The 17,477-nt window shown below is 47.8% G+C and overlaps 1 protein-coding gene across 4 annotated transcripts in view; it reads left to right on the top strand.

Annotated features, from left to right (window-relative positions):
* NEXMIF (neurite extension and migration factor) overlaps positions 1-17,477 on the top strand; it is a 113,171-nt gene that overhangs the window by 70,878 nt on the left and 24,816 nt on the right. For all 4 annotated transcript variants that reach the window (XM_015860659.2, XM_015860660.2, XM_032444228.1 and 1 more), the window contains exon 2: positions 5,452-5,586. The gene's annotated coding sequence lies outside the window, so the exon portion shown is untranslated. The remainder of the gene's footprint in view (positions 1-5,451; positions 5,587-17,477) is intronic.

The raw sequence follows: 17,477 nt of genomic DNA, 5'->3' as shown, positions 1-17,477 counted from the left end.
TTCATCTCCATTGAGATTCATGTGTGTGCTACAAACGCGCTGAGAGCTTCAGTGATTTTTATTTGGGAATTCATTTTCTTTAAAAATCAGCCCACTGTGGAAACACAACTTTTCCCAGCCCTCCTGCACTGAGATGGGACAAGGGCCCAAAGCCCAGCCAGGGGCCTTTCAGTAAACTTGCTCCTTTCAATGTCTTCTGCCCTGCAGAATGTTGGTGCAATGTCAGACCTCACTGTTGGCTTTCTTGTGCTGCCTGTGCCCTGCAATAGTGATGGCTCACTTCCAGGAGGGTTTATTCAGAGCTGGGTTAGAGGAGATGAAGTTCGGACAAAACAGAGGCACTGCTTGTGTTTTAGAGGAAGCCTGAATCATTGTGGTTACTGTGAGGTGTACTCTACTCCCACATGTATTTTATTAAGTTGTCCTGGGTTTGCGTGTCATGATGTCTGAGGAGAAGCGATGCATTTCAATTCACAGCATACTCTTAGGATGGCTGCTAATCTGAACAAGATGAAAAAAAAAATCTTGATGCATTTTAAAACTGATTTTAATTAAGGCTTTTCCTTTCATCTCACCAAAGCCCTGCATTAGCTCCTGAATTAGCCCTTGCCACAACCACCCCAGTAAATAGCCTTAGAGGGAATTCCTTTTCCTGAGCATTTTTGTCCTCTGATGGTTCATAGGAATGGAACCCATGAGCAGGAAGGTGCGAGGGTCCGTGAGATACCCCTATGCTGTGTCACTTGCATGGTTTTGCCTGGCTGGCAGCCTGCAAGCAGCGCATCAGAGTACAGACAGTGTTTATTGTGAGGAGGGAGTGAGCAGCACGCAGCAAGCATGGCTCCCTGGCTCCTGCTGGGGAGAACATGCTGCTCCCTGGCACTGTGTGCTGCTGCCCGGTAAATCCCACTCTGGTCCCTGTGGCCTTGCTGGGTGATCTGTGAGAAGAACAGCAGTGCTTACAAAGCCTGGTATAAACACCAGCCTTTATAACGCACGGGTGTTACCTATGGCTGGTTATACCTTCTTACTGCTGCTGGATAGAGGATTCTTACATTATATGTAGTATACCCTGGCTGACAAGTGCAGAGCTAAGCACCTCCAATGCGCTGTGGCATCGGCACTGCCTTTCACTGGTGCTCATGTAAACTAATGCTGGGACAGGCTGCATCCTATGCTCCTTTGCAAACAGCAGAATCTGTGGCCATGAGCACAGCAGTGAGGCTACCAGTCTGGGCCCCCAGATCTGGTGGCTTGTTGTAGTTGTGGTGACACCCTGGTAGTGCAAGGGATGCCATGCACAGAGCATAACACTTGTATGCCCAAGAATAATAATAATAAGAGCAGTGGGTTCATACAGTGGAAATAGGTTGCTCGTTGCATCTCAGGCCAGCAGTACGCCTGTTCCTTGTCATTGTGCAGCTGCAGAGGACAGCACGATGTTGTTTAACATTCCCCAGCACAGTGGGAACAGCACTGAGCCCACTGCCTTCCTCCTTAGTGGGCCCTGCATGTGTCAAGCAAACTGCCTCCTGGCTGGTAGAGCCCATAGCTTTTGGGTGCTGCCTTTGCTTGGGAGTAGCGTGTGGATCCGAACCCATCCCTGATGACGGTGGGTGCCTAGAGGGGCAGGGACCCCCAAATCCCGAACAGCCGTGATGTACTGCGAGGCTTTGGCAAAGTGCGTTTGTTGCCTTGGAAACAAATAGCAGCACTGAACAACTAAATGAAATTTATGGAATCAACTTCAATAAATCTTGATGATAAATGTGCAAAAACATACACAATTTGATGAAGATCTACAGTATGCAGATGTGAGGGATGACACTAAGTTGCAGAACTGCTTCGGATCCATTTTTGGCCTGCCACAAATGCGTTCCTGTAATATGGGCTTTTTTTTTTGTTTCTGAGGAAGCTGTCTGTTTCTTTTCATAGATATGGCATTTAATTTTGATTTCCCGGGTATCTTTGAGCTTAATTGGCACGCTGGATGATTGCAGTGTGTTGTTTTGTCTTTTGCAATTCCTGATTCATATCTAACTCAGGATAAAAATAAAATTGACAACTGTGGCAATCTAAGAGAGCAAAATGCAGCGAGCACCGTGTCACGCGCCCCGCGTGGGCGCAGAATATACCACCTCAATTGCAGCTCTTGTGCAGGACGTCTCCCTGCCTCCTCCTATGGGGCTGTGATTTGTGGGAGGAGGACGGGGCGGTGACAGCGCGGTGCAGGGAAGGACCACTGTGGCAGAGCAAGGAAGGGAAGGATGCTTTCGTTGAGAGGTTGCAGGAAAAGCTCCAAGTGCTGTTTTCTAAAATAGATAGTTTTGTTTCTGGTTTGACCTGTGGATCGATAAAGGTTCGGGAATATCAGCAGGCTTGTCTGGAGACCGTTGCAAACCTTTAACACAGCACTTAATGGAACTTGATGTTTTTCCATTCGCTCTCGTCCTGCGTATTATTACAGCATCTTATTTCCATGTCTCTCTGCTGGCTCAGGAGCGTGGGGATCTCCACTTCCCATCATGCTGTGGGAGCAGTGGTGGGGTCCCAGCCTTCAGCCCCCTACCGGGCTCCTCTGGGTCCCCGAGATGGCTCCTGGCCTGGGGCTGCAGTGTCCCTGCTCTGCCTGCAGGTAACACAGCACAGCTGGCCGTCCTGCCTAGGCTGCAGTCTGCTCATGGGCAGTGCTGGGGTGCTTCATAATGCATTTTGCTCAGTGTATTCCAGTCCTGGGGTGAAGCATGGTGTGCAATATGTCAGGGGAAGGTGGCACACCTGCCCAGTGCCACCCATGCGCTTCCACAGGGTTCTGGTGCACTGCATGTAAGTACACGGTGTGTGGTAGCTGGTCCCTACCTAACCTGCAGTGCCAGGCAAGCTGAGCTCCACTAGGAGCTAAATTTAGTGACTCGCTAACTTCTGCTTGATATGTTTTTATAATTTCATTGTATTATGACACTCGGTTTTAAATTTGCATGAGTAAATGAGCTTCTCACTAAGTCAGGTAAAGAGATTTTTCACTTATCTACCATGAAATAAGGCATTAGAAACCAGGAAGAATAGAAAGGAACATATCCTTGACATATTTCGTTTACATTTTTTTTCAACTGTGCTGACTGAACACTTCTAATTATTAATGATATAATAAAGCTATTTGTACTGCATATAGCGGGCTAAATAATTTCACATTATGAAGACTTTTTGTAATTAATTTACTGTTCAGCGTGAGAGCAGATTTTGAAAAACACACATTTACATTTAATTACACACTAAATCTGAATGCTAAGCCGCAGTGAGTGCACGCTGGCCTTTCACCTCTCAGTAGGAAGGCCCATGGTTGTGGTGCATGCAAGAGAACAATTCTGGGCATGTTCCTGGTGCATGGGGAATGCTCAGCACTGCTGCAGGGCCCCGACACCGAAGGTCTGCAGGGAAGCCCACGCCACAAGCCATCCTCACATTCTGTTCCGCCGTCTTAGAGTTACAGTCATCTTGAAAATGCATCTCAGCTTTCTCTGCAGGTGAGGCCAATAAGAGCTCAGCAGCATGGAGACCCATGCTTCAGTGTGTCTTTGTCCTTTCCCAGGCAGGAGGGCCCCCCAGCACCACCCCACCTCCTGGCCCCGCCACCTCCCGGCCCCACCACCTGCTGTCTGCTTGGGTTATTGATTTGCTTTCTCTCTCTCTCTTTTTTTTTTTTTTTTTTGCTGTTTCATTAATAGTGACAGATGCTTTTAATTAAAAAGAAAAGACAAAACAAAATCCCGCATAAAACAAAAAGAGAATATTCTAATTTGGCGTGACATTATGAGGCAGAATGGCTCCTGGCATGCAAGGTACAGAAAAGGTCATCTTCCCTGGCTGCAGCCTTTGCAACGGTGGAATTAAGTTCAAACTCAGGCTGGTTTTGAAGTCTTAAGTCTCTCTGGGGATTCCTTTCATAACATCTTCGAACTGGATAACACTACAGTAAATGAAATACACTGCACTGGATTAAAGGGTTATTTCCCCTGTGTGTCAGGCTGACACAGAATACCAAACCTCAGGTTGCCTCCAAGTTGTCTCTATCTGCTGATACCCTCTCTTCTTTCCCTCACAGCTCTCGGAGTTCTTGCATGTGAGTTTGTGATTATTTATTCGGTTTCATTGCTTTGTGAACGTGGAACAGTTTGGCGCAGCAAGGAGCCAAAATGAAGCTGCAAAATGGGAAGAGATGGAATGGGCTTAAAAATCTGAAAGAGATGATGCAGGAAAGAGCAGATCTGCCTCTTCGGGTTCCCTTATGTTGCTCTATTATTTATACCCAAATCCAGATCTCTGTGCTGTTGCTCATTATGGGCAGCACAGACCTGCAGTGACAGTGGTGATGGTGCATGCTGCTGTGCTCCTACCTGCCTGGGCCAGCAGCTGAAGTTTGTCAGGGAACATTTGCAGTGTGCCTATGGCTTTGAGTCTGCTCCAGCCTGCTGAAATCCTCCTCCATCTTCCGTTTCCCCATCACAAACCCTAAAGATCAATCTGAAATAACAGCCTGTAAAAGGCTGGCTATACAGAAACTCTTTCAATGATGAAAAAGGAGAAGCTATTTCTTCTCCCTGCTTGCCTCCACCCATCATATTTTGTCCAAGGCAGCCCAAGGCCACCTGAGGTCATGCAGTTGTCTCACTAAGCAACAGAGCGTATGGAGATCAAACACCCTCTGCGTTCTCCCTACACTTGGGTTTGGTGTCAAACAGGGCGCTGTACACAGACGTGGTCTTGCACGCCAGTGTCTGCCTCTGAATGTTGTTCCTTGTATGAATCCGTGGTATCTGGCTGAGCATCCTCCTGCCTGCAGGTTTCCCTTTACATGCACTCCTGGCTGCACTGAGCAGCCCCCATGTTGTTATTTCCTCACGTATTTATAAATATGTTTTGTAGCACTAAAAGAAATGATAACACATGCATTGCTGGGCGCTCCCAGCAGCGTTGCGTTGCAGCGTAACAATGTGGAGGTGCTGGGTTAGCAGACCCAGCTTCTTGTTTCTGCGCTGTCCTCCGTGTCCTCGTGCAGCTCTATTCATTTGTGCTTTCCCTTCCCCACTCTCCTAAACAGAACAGAAAAGCTTCCTGCCTTTGTTAGCACACTTAGGGTTTGGCCGAGGCTGGTGGGCAGGGGCTGAAAGCCGCACTGCTTATGGGAAGCACTGTTGGGTGTTATGTTGGTACTCCTGCAGTGTTAGTGCGTGGTTCTGTGTCCCAATCCAGAAGTCCTGGTTCTTTCCATGACTGACCGCAGCATCTGTGTGGTTTGGGAAGTGCTGCTTTTTGGTGGTTGTGATGTTTGTACGTGTGCATAAAAACAGTGGAAAGCATTTATGTAGGTGTTGCTAATTTAATTTAATTTAATCTGATGTGTGTGTACGGAGAGGCCTGTTCCGCACTAAAGTGCTTCTCTTTATTTTGCAGTCTCCATCGTCATCAAATACAACTCCTTTCATTCTCCTCCTCCATTCACCTACCCAAAGACCAAATCTGGAAATAGTAACCAAAAGAGAAGCCCACATCACACACAAAGCAGAGAAAGGTTGAAGTAATTTAAGGGTAAGTAATTTTTCGCCCTTATTCTAACTTAAAGCATTGTGTTCAGGGTAAAGCTGTACCAGTAAGCGTGAGGCGCCGTATCAAAGCTGTTAAGTATATATGGAGCTGCTCTGTCAAACTGACTGAGAAAGCTGAATTGGTGATGAAAGCCAGGGGTAGCGGCACCTTTTGCAGGTGAGAAAGCGAGCAGAGTTGAGTGAGTTGGGAATGGTGGGCGCCTGCACCATGCAATGTGGCTGATGCCTTTTGCTCCATGTGGGGCCAGTAGCACACTTGATGCGTACCCTGCACGTATTGTGTTTCCATGCACCTTCTTCCCTAGACAGAGAGGATATGTATTTGCTTGGATCTGAAAACTTCGCTTTACACATCTGGGTTTTCTGTTTTATTGCTGTTTTTTTTTTGTGGTGTTTTTTTTTTTTTCCCCTGCAATGTTTGTTCATGCAAAATTCATATCTGGGCAGGGCATCTCAGATCCCCGCTTCTGAGTCAAAAAGGGAAAGCATGGAAGTGAAAAGAGAGATTGTATCACTTTAGAAATATGATTCATGAATTAATCCTCGTCTGCTACACCATCTGTGGCGTGTGTTTCAATACCAAATCCTCTTTTTACATCTCTTTAAAAAGCCCTTTCCCCACTGGCTGCTGAGCACCCCACCATGCTGAGGGGAGTTGGTCACTCCCACAGGTGCACAGAGATCTCAAGGAAGGTGTGCGTCCCTCACCCTTGCTGTCACTTATGGTGGCCCCAGCAGTATCACGTGGTGGCCATAGCCTGATGCTGCCCCTGGCATGCAGTAACTACAGCCCCAGTAGCTCCCTGGCACTGGTGGTGCTGATAGATGGAAGCTGGCCAGGAGCTCAGGGCCGGCACTGAAATATTGCAGGTTTGTTGCCTTTCCATTCATTTTGCTTTCACGCCTTTCTGCCTCCCTGACTCATGGCCATGCGGCCTCTGCTTGCAATTTCTATTTGCTGCGGTAACACCCCCTGGACAAGACAGGAGTGCCTGCAAGCACTGATGCTTGCTGATGCTTGCAGCTGCTTTTTAAGCTTCCTTTTTAATTGAGCATCTAAAGGCAGGATAGCGACAGAGCGGAAAACAGCAGTGATGCCTTTTGCCATGGTAGGAAATGCGAATGAAGTACTCAGTGAAGGCAAAGCAGAACCACATTAGCAGAGCCCCAAGGGCTGCTGCAGGGTCCCAATGGGAGGTGGTCATCTGCACAGCTGGGTGGCAGGCTAGGGGTGCCAGACCAGTTCCAGAGCTTGCTGGTCCCTAGGAAATGCTTTCCCTTGCCCTTCCTTTGTCACACATCTGCCCGCTGTCTGGGAGACCTTTGAGATGTGGGAGCTTTGCTGATGGGAAGTGCAGCATGAGCCCCACAAGCACTGAGCATCTCAAAGCTGCTCTAAATATCCTCATGCGAAAAGGAGAAGTGTCAGCAATGTTTAAGCAAAATGTTTAACCCAAACTGCACTTACAGGCTGCAGTATTTCTGAATGAAAAATACCTGTGGGAACACAGCTCTGAATCAACACCCAGCCTTCTCTCTTACTGCACACCTGTGCTTTCACTAGGAACTCTGGCTGGCTTTCTTTTTGCCTTTGCAATAGTTTGCAACTGTCTTAAGGCATATTCTATGAACGTTTCCATCATTTTTGACCCGAGTTCCTGAGTTTATGTGCCATTATTTGTCTGATATGTGCCATCATTTGCTGATGTTTGGAAAGCTCAGGCTTTCTGTGAGTCTGTTTTGGGTGCATCTCACCAGCAGTAGCACTGCTGATTCCCCATCATAAGAAGGTTTCAGATTCTCTACCTTGAGAGATTTCAGATTCTGTACCCCCTCCTGCAGGGGAGCAGCAAGGGGCTGGGGAGCATCACTTCATGGCCTGGTCATTAGGACCCTGGTAAAACATCTGCTTGTTTCTCATAAACAATTGTGCCATGAGGGAAATTGGCTTGTGTCTGTACATACTTTTTGGATGGGGAAAATTAAGCAGTAATAGCTGGAAAAATAGTATGGGTTGTGAGATAATAGATGCCTAAGGGATGAAATTAAGCAGTACTTTACAGTAAAGGAAAAGGTTTTGGCAATGCATCGTTTACACTGGACTTCTTTTTGTTTGCCAGAGGACTGCTATTGCTTTGGAGGGGTTGTCTGCCGACATACTTCACCAACAGACATCAGAGCTTTCTGCAGGTTCTTCTCTCCTCCAGGGGAGGGTGCAATGTTCCTGCTGGCAGAAAGCCCGGCTCTTGGACCCACTGCATGGTGCCGGTCCCTGCTGCCCTTGCCTTGCATGCTGGCTGAGCTGCAGGGAGACAGCCAGGATCATTAAGCTTGGAAAAGGGCACTAAGATCATCTAGTTCAACCATCACCCCATCACCATGCCCACTAAGCTGTGTCTGCGGGACTGCCAGCTTTTAAGTCAGGAAACTCTCCTGGGGGACCCCTGAGAAAGAAGGGGGCTCAGGGAGGAGCCTTGAGGTGTGGGGCTGGTGGTTCCCATTCCTGCAGTGGGACTGGGGGTGTTCAGCACCCATGCAAATGAGGCAGCGCTGCCTGGCACGTTGAAAACAAAGTCATTAAGTAGCTGTTGCATTAAGACCGCTTTTATTCATGGAGTGTAATGTGATTCATTTGCCCTTTTGCTCTCATGTTGAGAAGGCAGTCATCTAGTATGCATCGCTGGCTGCTGGCTGCAGGGAGAGCTTTTTTTTTTTCCTTTTTACCTTTTTTTTTTTGTGAGGGAGCAGACATTTTCATCAAGTGCAGCGGGGCTGCAGGGTTGTCCCTTTATTGGACAGCAGCCCATTTGGTGGAAGTGCTGAGCTCAGGTGATCTCACTGCCTCCAGGTCCAGATCCTGCTTGTTGCTATGCCAGGAGACATGGCTGGTGGTGCTGTGGGAGCCCTTCTGACCTTGGCAGCACTCCTGGGCGCTGGCACAAGGGGCACACCAAGTGGCGTGGATGAGCTCAGGGACCTGCATGTCCCTTGGTGTCCCTGGGACACCCAGTGCCAGCAGGGCATAGGGCACAGGGTCTGGCCAACTCAGGGTGAGATTTGTGGTTGGGGGATCTCTGACAATGGGTGAAGGAGGTGGTGGGTCCTTAGTGCTGCAGGTGGCTGCTTGCAGTTAGGTGAGAAGTGCAGCCAAGAGAAATCAGTCCTTCCTGGAGTTACAATAGGAAACACACCAAGCAAGGGAAGAGGGTAGAATACGGAAGAACAGGAAAATGCAATTTTTTGTTAATGTTAGCATGGGGAGCATTAACTAAATCGCTAATTTCAAGAGCAGCAATGAGTAAGGCAGTTTGAGTCACTGCTTCTTGCAGCGGATGGGATCAGAGGAGTATAGCTCTGCGTGTTGGAGCTGAACCTGCAAAGTAGGAAGCAAGAAATTCCTTTTTAGCCCCAACAATAGTAGCCTGCACTTCTTAAGCACAGAGATCTGAAGTGTCTGAGCACTGCGTCAGATTCCAAGCAGTTGTCACGCACAGCACAGGGACGATCTTAAAGTCTTCATGTGACCATGGGCTTCTAAAGCTACAGGGTCATACTACGTGTAAAAATCTTTAAGGCATATTTCAGAAACAAATGGCAAGGGGAGAGTTACTGCAGTGCCTTGTCCATCTCCCCTCCATGACAAAGCAGCATGTTGGCCAAGCAGGAGGCAGCCAAGCAGAGCTCAGGGAGTGGGCCAGGGAAAGGCTGTTCTGCAGGAGCTGGGCCTTTCCTTTGGAGATTCTCCTACACTGTGTTGATGGGGAGGCATAAGAAGAATAGGTCTGGTATGGCTAAAGATAAGGAGAAAGGGTATTCAGAAGAGTGTGGGGTTGAGAGCTGTTTGGGAAGGGGGATTTTTTGCCTGTGATGATTTGGATAGACAAAAGAGGAGATGTGATTGCAGCTGGGGAGGTAACAAAGCCGACCTTCCCTGTTCATGTTTTCAAGCAAGAAATGCACAAATTGCCGCCGATACTGCTGAGTGGTTTCCTGCTGCTTTGTGGCTTGATTTGGATCTGCTGTCGTTCCTAACCTGGTTCCCGTTTCCGTTGTAGCAGCACACAAAAGCAAGTAAATCCTTGGCTGTGGAATTGTAATTGTTTTGTAAGCGCTGCCCGATAGAAAGACTGCTTCACAAACACCTTCACCTTGCATCGTGCTTTAGATCCTAAATGGATTTTGAATAGATTAATGCATTTCGGAGTGTTCTAGAAAGGTCAAAAACAGAAAAGAGGATCTAATAGCAGTGTAGCAACCAGCTGGTTGCACTGGGTTTCATTTTACTGCCATAGTAACACTATGAGCCACAGTGTTAATACCATGCCCACTGAATGCCATCTCCACCCCCCTTTACCCCTCCTCCCCCCCCCTTATTTTTTGTCAGAAAACAAGCCCATAAGAAGATAATTTCTTCCTCAAGAATTTCTATATAGCAGTAATAGGGTTTTTGGAGGGGACCATCCTCATACCCAGAGATGTAAGGTGGGTAATTTACAAGGCAATGTGCAAATGCCAAATTGTTAGGCAGAACTGCTGCTGATTTAGAAGGCAGTTAATGCTATAAATGTGCCAAGTGCCAGTAGAGTGTTTCTACAGATGGAATAACTGGAAATATTGGAGGGGTTCCAAAGGTTTAATCAAATTCAACCAGTCTTTTTTTCTTTTCTTTTCTTTTTTTTTTTTTTTTTCACTGCAGAATTCTCTAAGGGATGTGAGTTGCAATAGTAGATTATTCCATTCCTTTTAGTATCGGGGGAGATTTTCATAGATGTGCATAATGCTTTCAGGCAGTCATGTCAGCAGGTACGCAATCAGGGCAACAGCAGCTACACTGTGAAAGCCCACATTGGTGGTGTTAAGGGGAGCATCCTCTTTAGATACCATGGCAAGAGGGACCTTAGAGGCAGACTGCTCTGCTGCACGATGGCAGTGAGGGAAGAGGTGTGGAAGCAGCTGGCGGCAGAATCCATGTTCTTGTGCCGTGCTGCTGCTGCCACACCTGGGCAGGTAGCAGTGAGGCTCTGGGCATGACAGCCTCTGCGTGGCTCAGCGTGTGGTGTCGGGGCACGCATATGTTTCTGCACAGATGCACACCTTCCTCTAGTCTTGTTGACAGCCTTTCCGAGGCTTCTTATTTAGCCAGACCATATGTGCTTGGGCATGGAGCTAGTGCGATGTGGAAAGAGCATCACATTATCCTTGGGCTGCAAACACCAGCAGGAGCGATTCAAAGCAAATTTTGTCTGCAAGATGTAGAGCTCTTGAGCTTGCATCACAGGGCATTCGTGATGATTGAGCGTGATTTTTTTTTGGCTCATTTGTTAAAACCAGGTTTCACAAGGCCATTTCCTTTTGTTCTATCACAAAATTAGCTCTCCTTGTCCAAGCCTTAAACATAACAGCAAAGCATAGATGAATGCTATCAGGGAGAAGAGGAAGCATTGGGGCATATCTGCAGGTTAGGCTTTGCTGCTGACAAGGTGATAGGGAGCAAGCTGTGGCAGGGCTGGAGATGACCCTGTGGGGTTTCCCCTTTGATTGATATGGTAAATGTAGAGCCCCGCTCCCTGCTGGCAACAGGGTTTAGCTTAGGGGTGGCACAGCCACGAACCAGAAACCATAAGGAAGCGCTGGACATGAAGTGATGCTGTGACAGCACTGAAGCTTTTCTCGTGTTGGGTTTTTTTCATGTGACATTTCTTCAGTGAGAGGGTTTGTGGTTTGTTTTTTTTTTTTTTGCAGATGGCCTGTTTGGATCCATTAATTGTCACTCCTTTCATTCTGTAAGGGAGGAAGAGCTGCCTGCTTTTCCTGGAGTGCTCAGTATCAACCCTCTCTGCTCTCTGCCACTCTGGAGCTGGGGCCTGTGCCCCTCCCAGTCCTCTCTGCCTGTGTTCTGCCAGACCCCTGCGTCGCTCTGTGCATTTCTCACTGAATAAATTGCTACAAAGCTATTAGCCTCAATGCCACAGTCTGCTGCTCCTGCGTTCCTGCACCCACCTCCGCCCCACAATTGATCCAGCCTGCTGTCTGTTCTGCAGCCGAGAATGCCGGATGCCACTGCGCACAAATTGCTTTAAAATTGAATTGTTTAAAAACGTTTTCTAAACATTCCTTCCCTTTGTAGCACTGTCCATTGTGCCAGCCAGTGCTGAGAGCTTGTGCTGATCACTGCTGGGGCAGAAGGCAGGGGAAGATTCTCCATTTCTTTTATGTTGTTTATTAAGAATTACGTGATGGTGTGAATCAGATCTCTGATGTGAGCTGTTGTGTACAGTCTCCGTTCCAGATTGTGCACCTGGCCCAAATGCTGAGCTCTAGTGCCTCGGCTCCTTGTCAGCTCTGCTGCTGTGCTGTGGTTTGGGTTTCCCGTTGCTGTGTGTAGTGCTCACCAATGCCTTTGCCTTCCCAGCAGTTCTGTTATGAGAGGGCTGTTTCCTGGTGACGTGGTTGTGTTTTACCAGAGGTGTTTCAGAGGGTCTGGTTGGCAGTGTGGGGGAGCACAGGTGCGTATCTATTGCAGCATCCCAGTGGGAGGCTGGCAGCAGCACGTGGTCGTGGCATTTGGGAGTACATCCCTCCTAAGAACCCAAGGCTCTTGGTGGAGGACCACAGACAGATCACTCCCTTCCACGGACAGGGCTGTTAAAGATACACAGAGACTGTCCATGCACGCATCCACAGCAGTTTTCTGCACAGGGCTTTGCAAGTGCCATGGGAAGAAGATTCTGAAGAAGTGAGTAACTTTCCAGATAGCATTGAGTATCACCTTGAGAAACATTTTATTATACAAATGCTGGTACAGCACTTCCAACACTTCTTGATATTTCTTTGTTTCTCATTTCCCCCCAAAATCTCCTCAGTGCTTCAGATATTGACACAAGAGCCCTTCTGAAGCGACATTTACCTCAAGTGCTGCTATATCTGGATCCATTGAATTTGTCAGAACGTCATCCGTGCCTAACTGGAACACCAAGTGTTGAGGGGTGATGCAGTCCTGCCTTCCTGCAGGCCTGCCCTGTGATTGTGGCTGAGGATGTGCCATAGCTGAAGCACACTTTACAGGGTGACCATCTTAGAGCATCCCTGTGCTGTATAGCACCATTCTACATGGTCTGTCCCCAGGAGGTGCCAAGGGCCTGGCTCAGCAAATGGAGAGGGTTTGTTCTCAATGGCCTGACATCCTCATGGCCAGCTGGCAATGCATGGGGGCATTTGTCTGAATCTGATCTTCCTTTAGGGCTTTTATTTTTAAACGTGTCTTACTTTGCAGTACTCTGCAGTTGTATTACTGAGGTCCTGCAGTGCACCCCCAGGGTTCCTCTTTGCTACCCTTGCCCGATGTTCCCTGCATCCTACAGCTGCGGCCTCTTTGCCCATTTTTCATTTTCCATCACACAGTGATGCGTGTCCTGGTGAATACCCTGGCTGTGCCCTTCCAACATTTGCACACCCATTCCTGTGTTGTGCTGAAAGTGTTTGAGCAGATTTCTGAGGGAATGTCTCCCAAACCTTCAGCTAAAAGCTCTTCCCTTTATCAGCAAGAAGTGCACGTTTGGCATTACGGAGGTCTGTGGCCTCACCCTTGTAACCATTCTGCCCAGCCAACCTTCCCATTGTCTGCTGATAGACACAGCAGCGCTGCAGCAAACTGAATACAGAGTACATCATTGTGACATCTGTACGTGCTTTAGTTTGAGAACACATTTGGGCCTCTGACAAATAACAGAGATAGGAAGTTAGCCTGGTTGATGGGTCCTGTATTGACACTCCTGAAGCTCACCCAGAGAACCTAAATAAACTTGTACCAATTGAGTTACAAGTCTTGGTTCAGACAGGATGGCTTTTCAATGCAAACAGCAGTTCATGTCGTCTTTCAGGTGTTGTCATTTCTGTTGTACCATCGAGCAGGAGGCTATCATGCTGCTGATGTTTACTGCAAGCTCAGAAACGTGCTCAGCAATAAACCATCTGTCGGGAAATTCCTGCTTTGCTGCTGCTTTGGGCTCAGATCTGAGCGAGAGGTGAGCTGCTCCTGTTACCCTGTTGTGGTTCCAGCACTACTTCTCATCTTCTGATTCATTTTTGCATCTGTTTTTTAAATGCTCTTATCCACACAGGATGCGTGTCTGCTCTTTGCTGCTTTCTGCCCCCTGCACACCCAGAGCTGCTCCTCTCTGCCTCTTGGCCAGATGAGGATTTCAGTATTTGGGAAGCTGGGAAGTTTGGCCACCCTCAGTCTCACGGGTTTGTTAAACACAGGGGAGCTCAGATCACATTCAAATGGCTGTAATTTGAAGGAGCTTGAGACAATGCTGGAGGATTAAGTAATAAAATGGTGTCTATTGCTTTGGGGAAAAAAGACAAAACTATTCAGTTTGGCTCAAATATTTAATTTTTGGAACTTAAGGGTTAGGTATTAATATGGGCTTGGCAGAGAGTTCATCACTTGTAGGGCTGCACTGAGAGTTCTTCATGTGCTGAGATCAGTGCTTGAAGTCAAACCTGTCTTTGTGACAATTATCCTCTGAACGAATAATTGGCCTCAATGAGGAGGTGATCAGGGAAAATGTAATTGTCTATTATGGTAGGAGGTCCTCCTAAATGAGCTGGTGGTCCCTTCTGGTCTTAAATCCTGCCAGTATCTGTAAAGTTTGGAGACCACTTTCCTAGGGATTGAGTAAAGGAAGCTGGACATGATGTTGCCATGCTTTTGGTGGTTCCATGTCAAGGCTGGCTGAGGAAAAGCAGTCCTTGCTTGCTCAAGATGGGTAGTTGGAATGCAATTGCGTCTATCTTCTTAATATTACGCACCTGCATCTGTTCCAATAAGGAAAAACAATCCTAACTGGAACCTTCAGAGAGACTTGTAGTAAATGAGAATAAGCACAAGAAATTTAGAGGGATTGTGGTCAAAATAGTACTGACAGCTTTAGTCAAAATAGGGGAGTTTAGGGACTTCCAGGAGTGTTTTCAGTGAGCTTAAGCCTGCAGAGCACATTAAGCGCTGCCAGCAGCCGGCTGGTTTCCACACTAGCTCAGCCCCAGCAGTGGGTGGGCTGGGCTGGGCTGTCCTGGAGCACAGGGCCTCCTCTCCTGCAGAAGAGGTAGCAAATCCCAAGCAGGGATTGTGAGAGCTGCCGCATGGCTGGTGCTGAGCAGTCAGACGCGCTGTCTGTGGTTGCATTGCTGCCCCTAACTGGTACTGGGATTCAGTTGGTGTTGCAGACTGCCTGGCTGGGCTCCAGGAGTGCTGAACTGAGCGCTGACAGCATGAAATGATCCTACTGCCCCGGGGTGCGTGGTTCCTGCACACTTCTTTCCTCTGTGTTTGCGCCTCTGCTTGCAGGCCTGCGGTAGGCAACGGGTTAACTGTGTCCTCTTGGCTTTTCCAGTTACCCCATCAGGACTGTTGAAAAATTAGCTTCTCCCCACTTGCAGCACTATAATTAGGATACAGGAGTTGTGGGGAATGATTTCACAAAGTGACTTGGTGTACTCGCCCATGCACCCCAGGGAGCCAGGCAATTATGCATACATAATTCTACTCTTTGAATATTTTCTCTTTCTCTGCATAATTTCTCTCTATTCATCTTTCCAATGTCCTTCTGAGATAAACTTAGAAGTCTCAGCTTGCAGAATGCAAAGAAAAAAAAAAGAATCTGATGATTGCATACTCACTATTTGCATCCAGACCAGAAAGACCAGGAGCTGTGTCCGGACTGGAACAGAGCCCCAAGCAATGTGGAGCTGCAGCCCAGGGGCTGGAGCAGTGGGGGGCTCCTTTGCCTGCAATGGGGCAGAGGTGCTTGCCATGCTCTGTTAGGCCTGGAGTTTGGAAGCCTGGGGGCAGCCCACATGCATGGCTGGGCAGCAGTGGAGGCTGTGGAGGAGCTGGCTTTCCTGAGCACGACGTATTTTTGTTTCTAATCTCCTGTTTATGCTGCTCTCAGTGAATTTATTGCAGCACGATAAGCAAAACACAAAGTAACTGCCAGCGTATTGCTACTGTCTTCAGTCAGTTTATCTCTATAAACTTGCTGTTGACATGATGCAATTTCTCCCTGTTGCAGTGTAGCCGTATAGCAGCGAAGTTGTGATAAAAGACAACTTGTTGAAGGGATTCTTTGTCATACTCCTGAATCATCCGCAATGCTTTTTTTTTTCCCCTGTGCCAGAAGCGTGCTGCTGCTTTGCAATTATACCTACACTTGATTCCTTTTTTTTCCCCCCCTCTCCCTCAGCAATTCACGTTCCCTATTGTGCTCTCATTCATTTTCTTTCTCTTTTGGTTTCTTTTCCTTTTCCTTCTTTTCCTTTTTACCCAGCACCTTCTCAAAGCACTGAAGCTGGAACTGCATCGCTGCGGTTAGGGAAGGCTGCTGCTCTACTTCCTGAAGAAAGCTCATTGTGTGGTGCCACGAGAAAAGCTTTAAACAACACAAGGGAATAAAGGCACCACATTTCTCTGATTTTCTTTTTCTTTTTCTTCTCCTTTTTTATTTCATTTTATTTTTGAGGAATAATACATAAGCTGCTGGGAAAGGGCAGGAGTGTCTCCTGCTTCTCTCTGGTTGTGTCTGCCAGGCTGTGAAATTCTAAGGCAGCCTGCTTTTCACATGGGGGCTTGAAAGGTGGACCACCCCACCTCCATGCCTTTGCTGCTCTCTGCATTAGCCTTGTATGTCTAACAATAAATCCTAAGATAGTGCCCAGGCAGCACAGAATCGCAGCCTACCAGGCAGTACCATGATTTCTTCCTTTTTTTTTCGCTACCAGTTCACAGCAATCCAGTATAAGTTTTGTTTCAAGTTGTCCCGCAACCAGCAATCTCCAGAGTTGTTTCAGTGCCTTCACTTTCACCTGTGTGTTAAGTCCTTTGATAAATATGGTGAAATAAGTGTCGGCTTCATGCATGGAGGTAGATTAGTGTGCAAATCAAGGAAGGACAGAGTTTGTGCTTGCAGCTGTAATGTAATGGCCCAGCCATGTCTCAGGGCTGCCCATAAATACCTTTCTTCCTGTCTCTGCACAGGAGCTGTTGCTATTATCTAAACCACGGTAATTAATCAGTGCTTGGAGACAGCATGAAGGGAACTGAATTTCTGTAATTTCTCCTATTTTTCATAGCTAGCTGTACAGCGGGATGCTGGAAATGCCATCGTGGAGCCAAACTGCTTCCACAGTTGGGCTCCCTCTGGTGCAAACCAGTTCTGTGAGAAGAGAGCAGGTCAGTGTGGAAGTGGGGCATGCAGCCCTCAGCCTCAGGGGGACGCCTGGATAGCCCTCATGTGCGGTGCCTTCCAGCTGCACCTCAGTGGCATTGCAGTGCTGTTTCACGCCTGGTGCCCATGAGACAGGACCATAGAATCATCAATGAGCTTTGAGGTCATCAAGTCCAAGTGTCAACCCATCACCACTGTATCACTAACCACATCCCTTAGTGCTGCATCTTTATGATTTTACAAACCTCCAGGGACAGTGTCACCCCACCCCCACCCTGGGCAGCCTGTGCCAATGCAGCACCACTCTTTCTGAGAAGAAATTTTTCCTAATATCCAACCTGAGTACCCAGATGTGATGTTCTGGCCACAGACTGGCCTATTCCTTGGCAGCCTGGCAGAGGGAACACCTTGTAGAGCTGTGCGTGGCACAGAGTATTTCACTACCTGCTATCAGTGCCTGTACTTGTGTGACCCACTTCTGCCATGGTATCTAGCAGCAGGTGGGAGGTAGCAATGCATTATTTGTTTCATCAGCTTGTTTGCTTAACTTTTAGCTGGCGTAGCACTTAAATAGAGCATCTCCCTGTGCACGTCTCATTTTCCAGGCGCTTGTTCCCATTTGCGCTGCTCTCCTCCTCCTCACATTCCC

This window comes from Coturnix japonica, chromosome 4 (genome assembly GCF_001577835.2).
Source record: "Coturnix japonica isolate 7356 chromosome 4, Coturnix japonica 2.1, whole genome shotgun sequence".
NCBI lineage: Eukaryota > Metazoa > Chordata > Aves > Galliformes > Phasianidae > Coturnix > Coturnix japonica.
The sequence above is the reverse complement of the archived record's forward strand: the minus strand, read 5'-3'. Positions and strand labels throughout refer to the sequence as shown.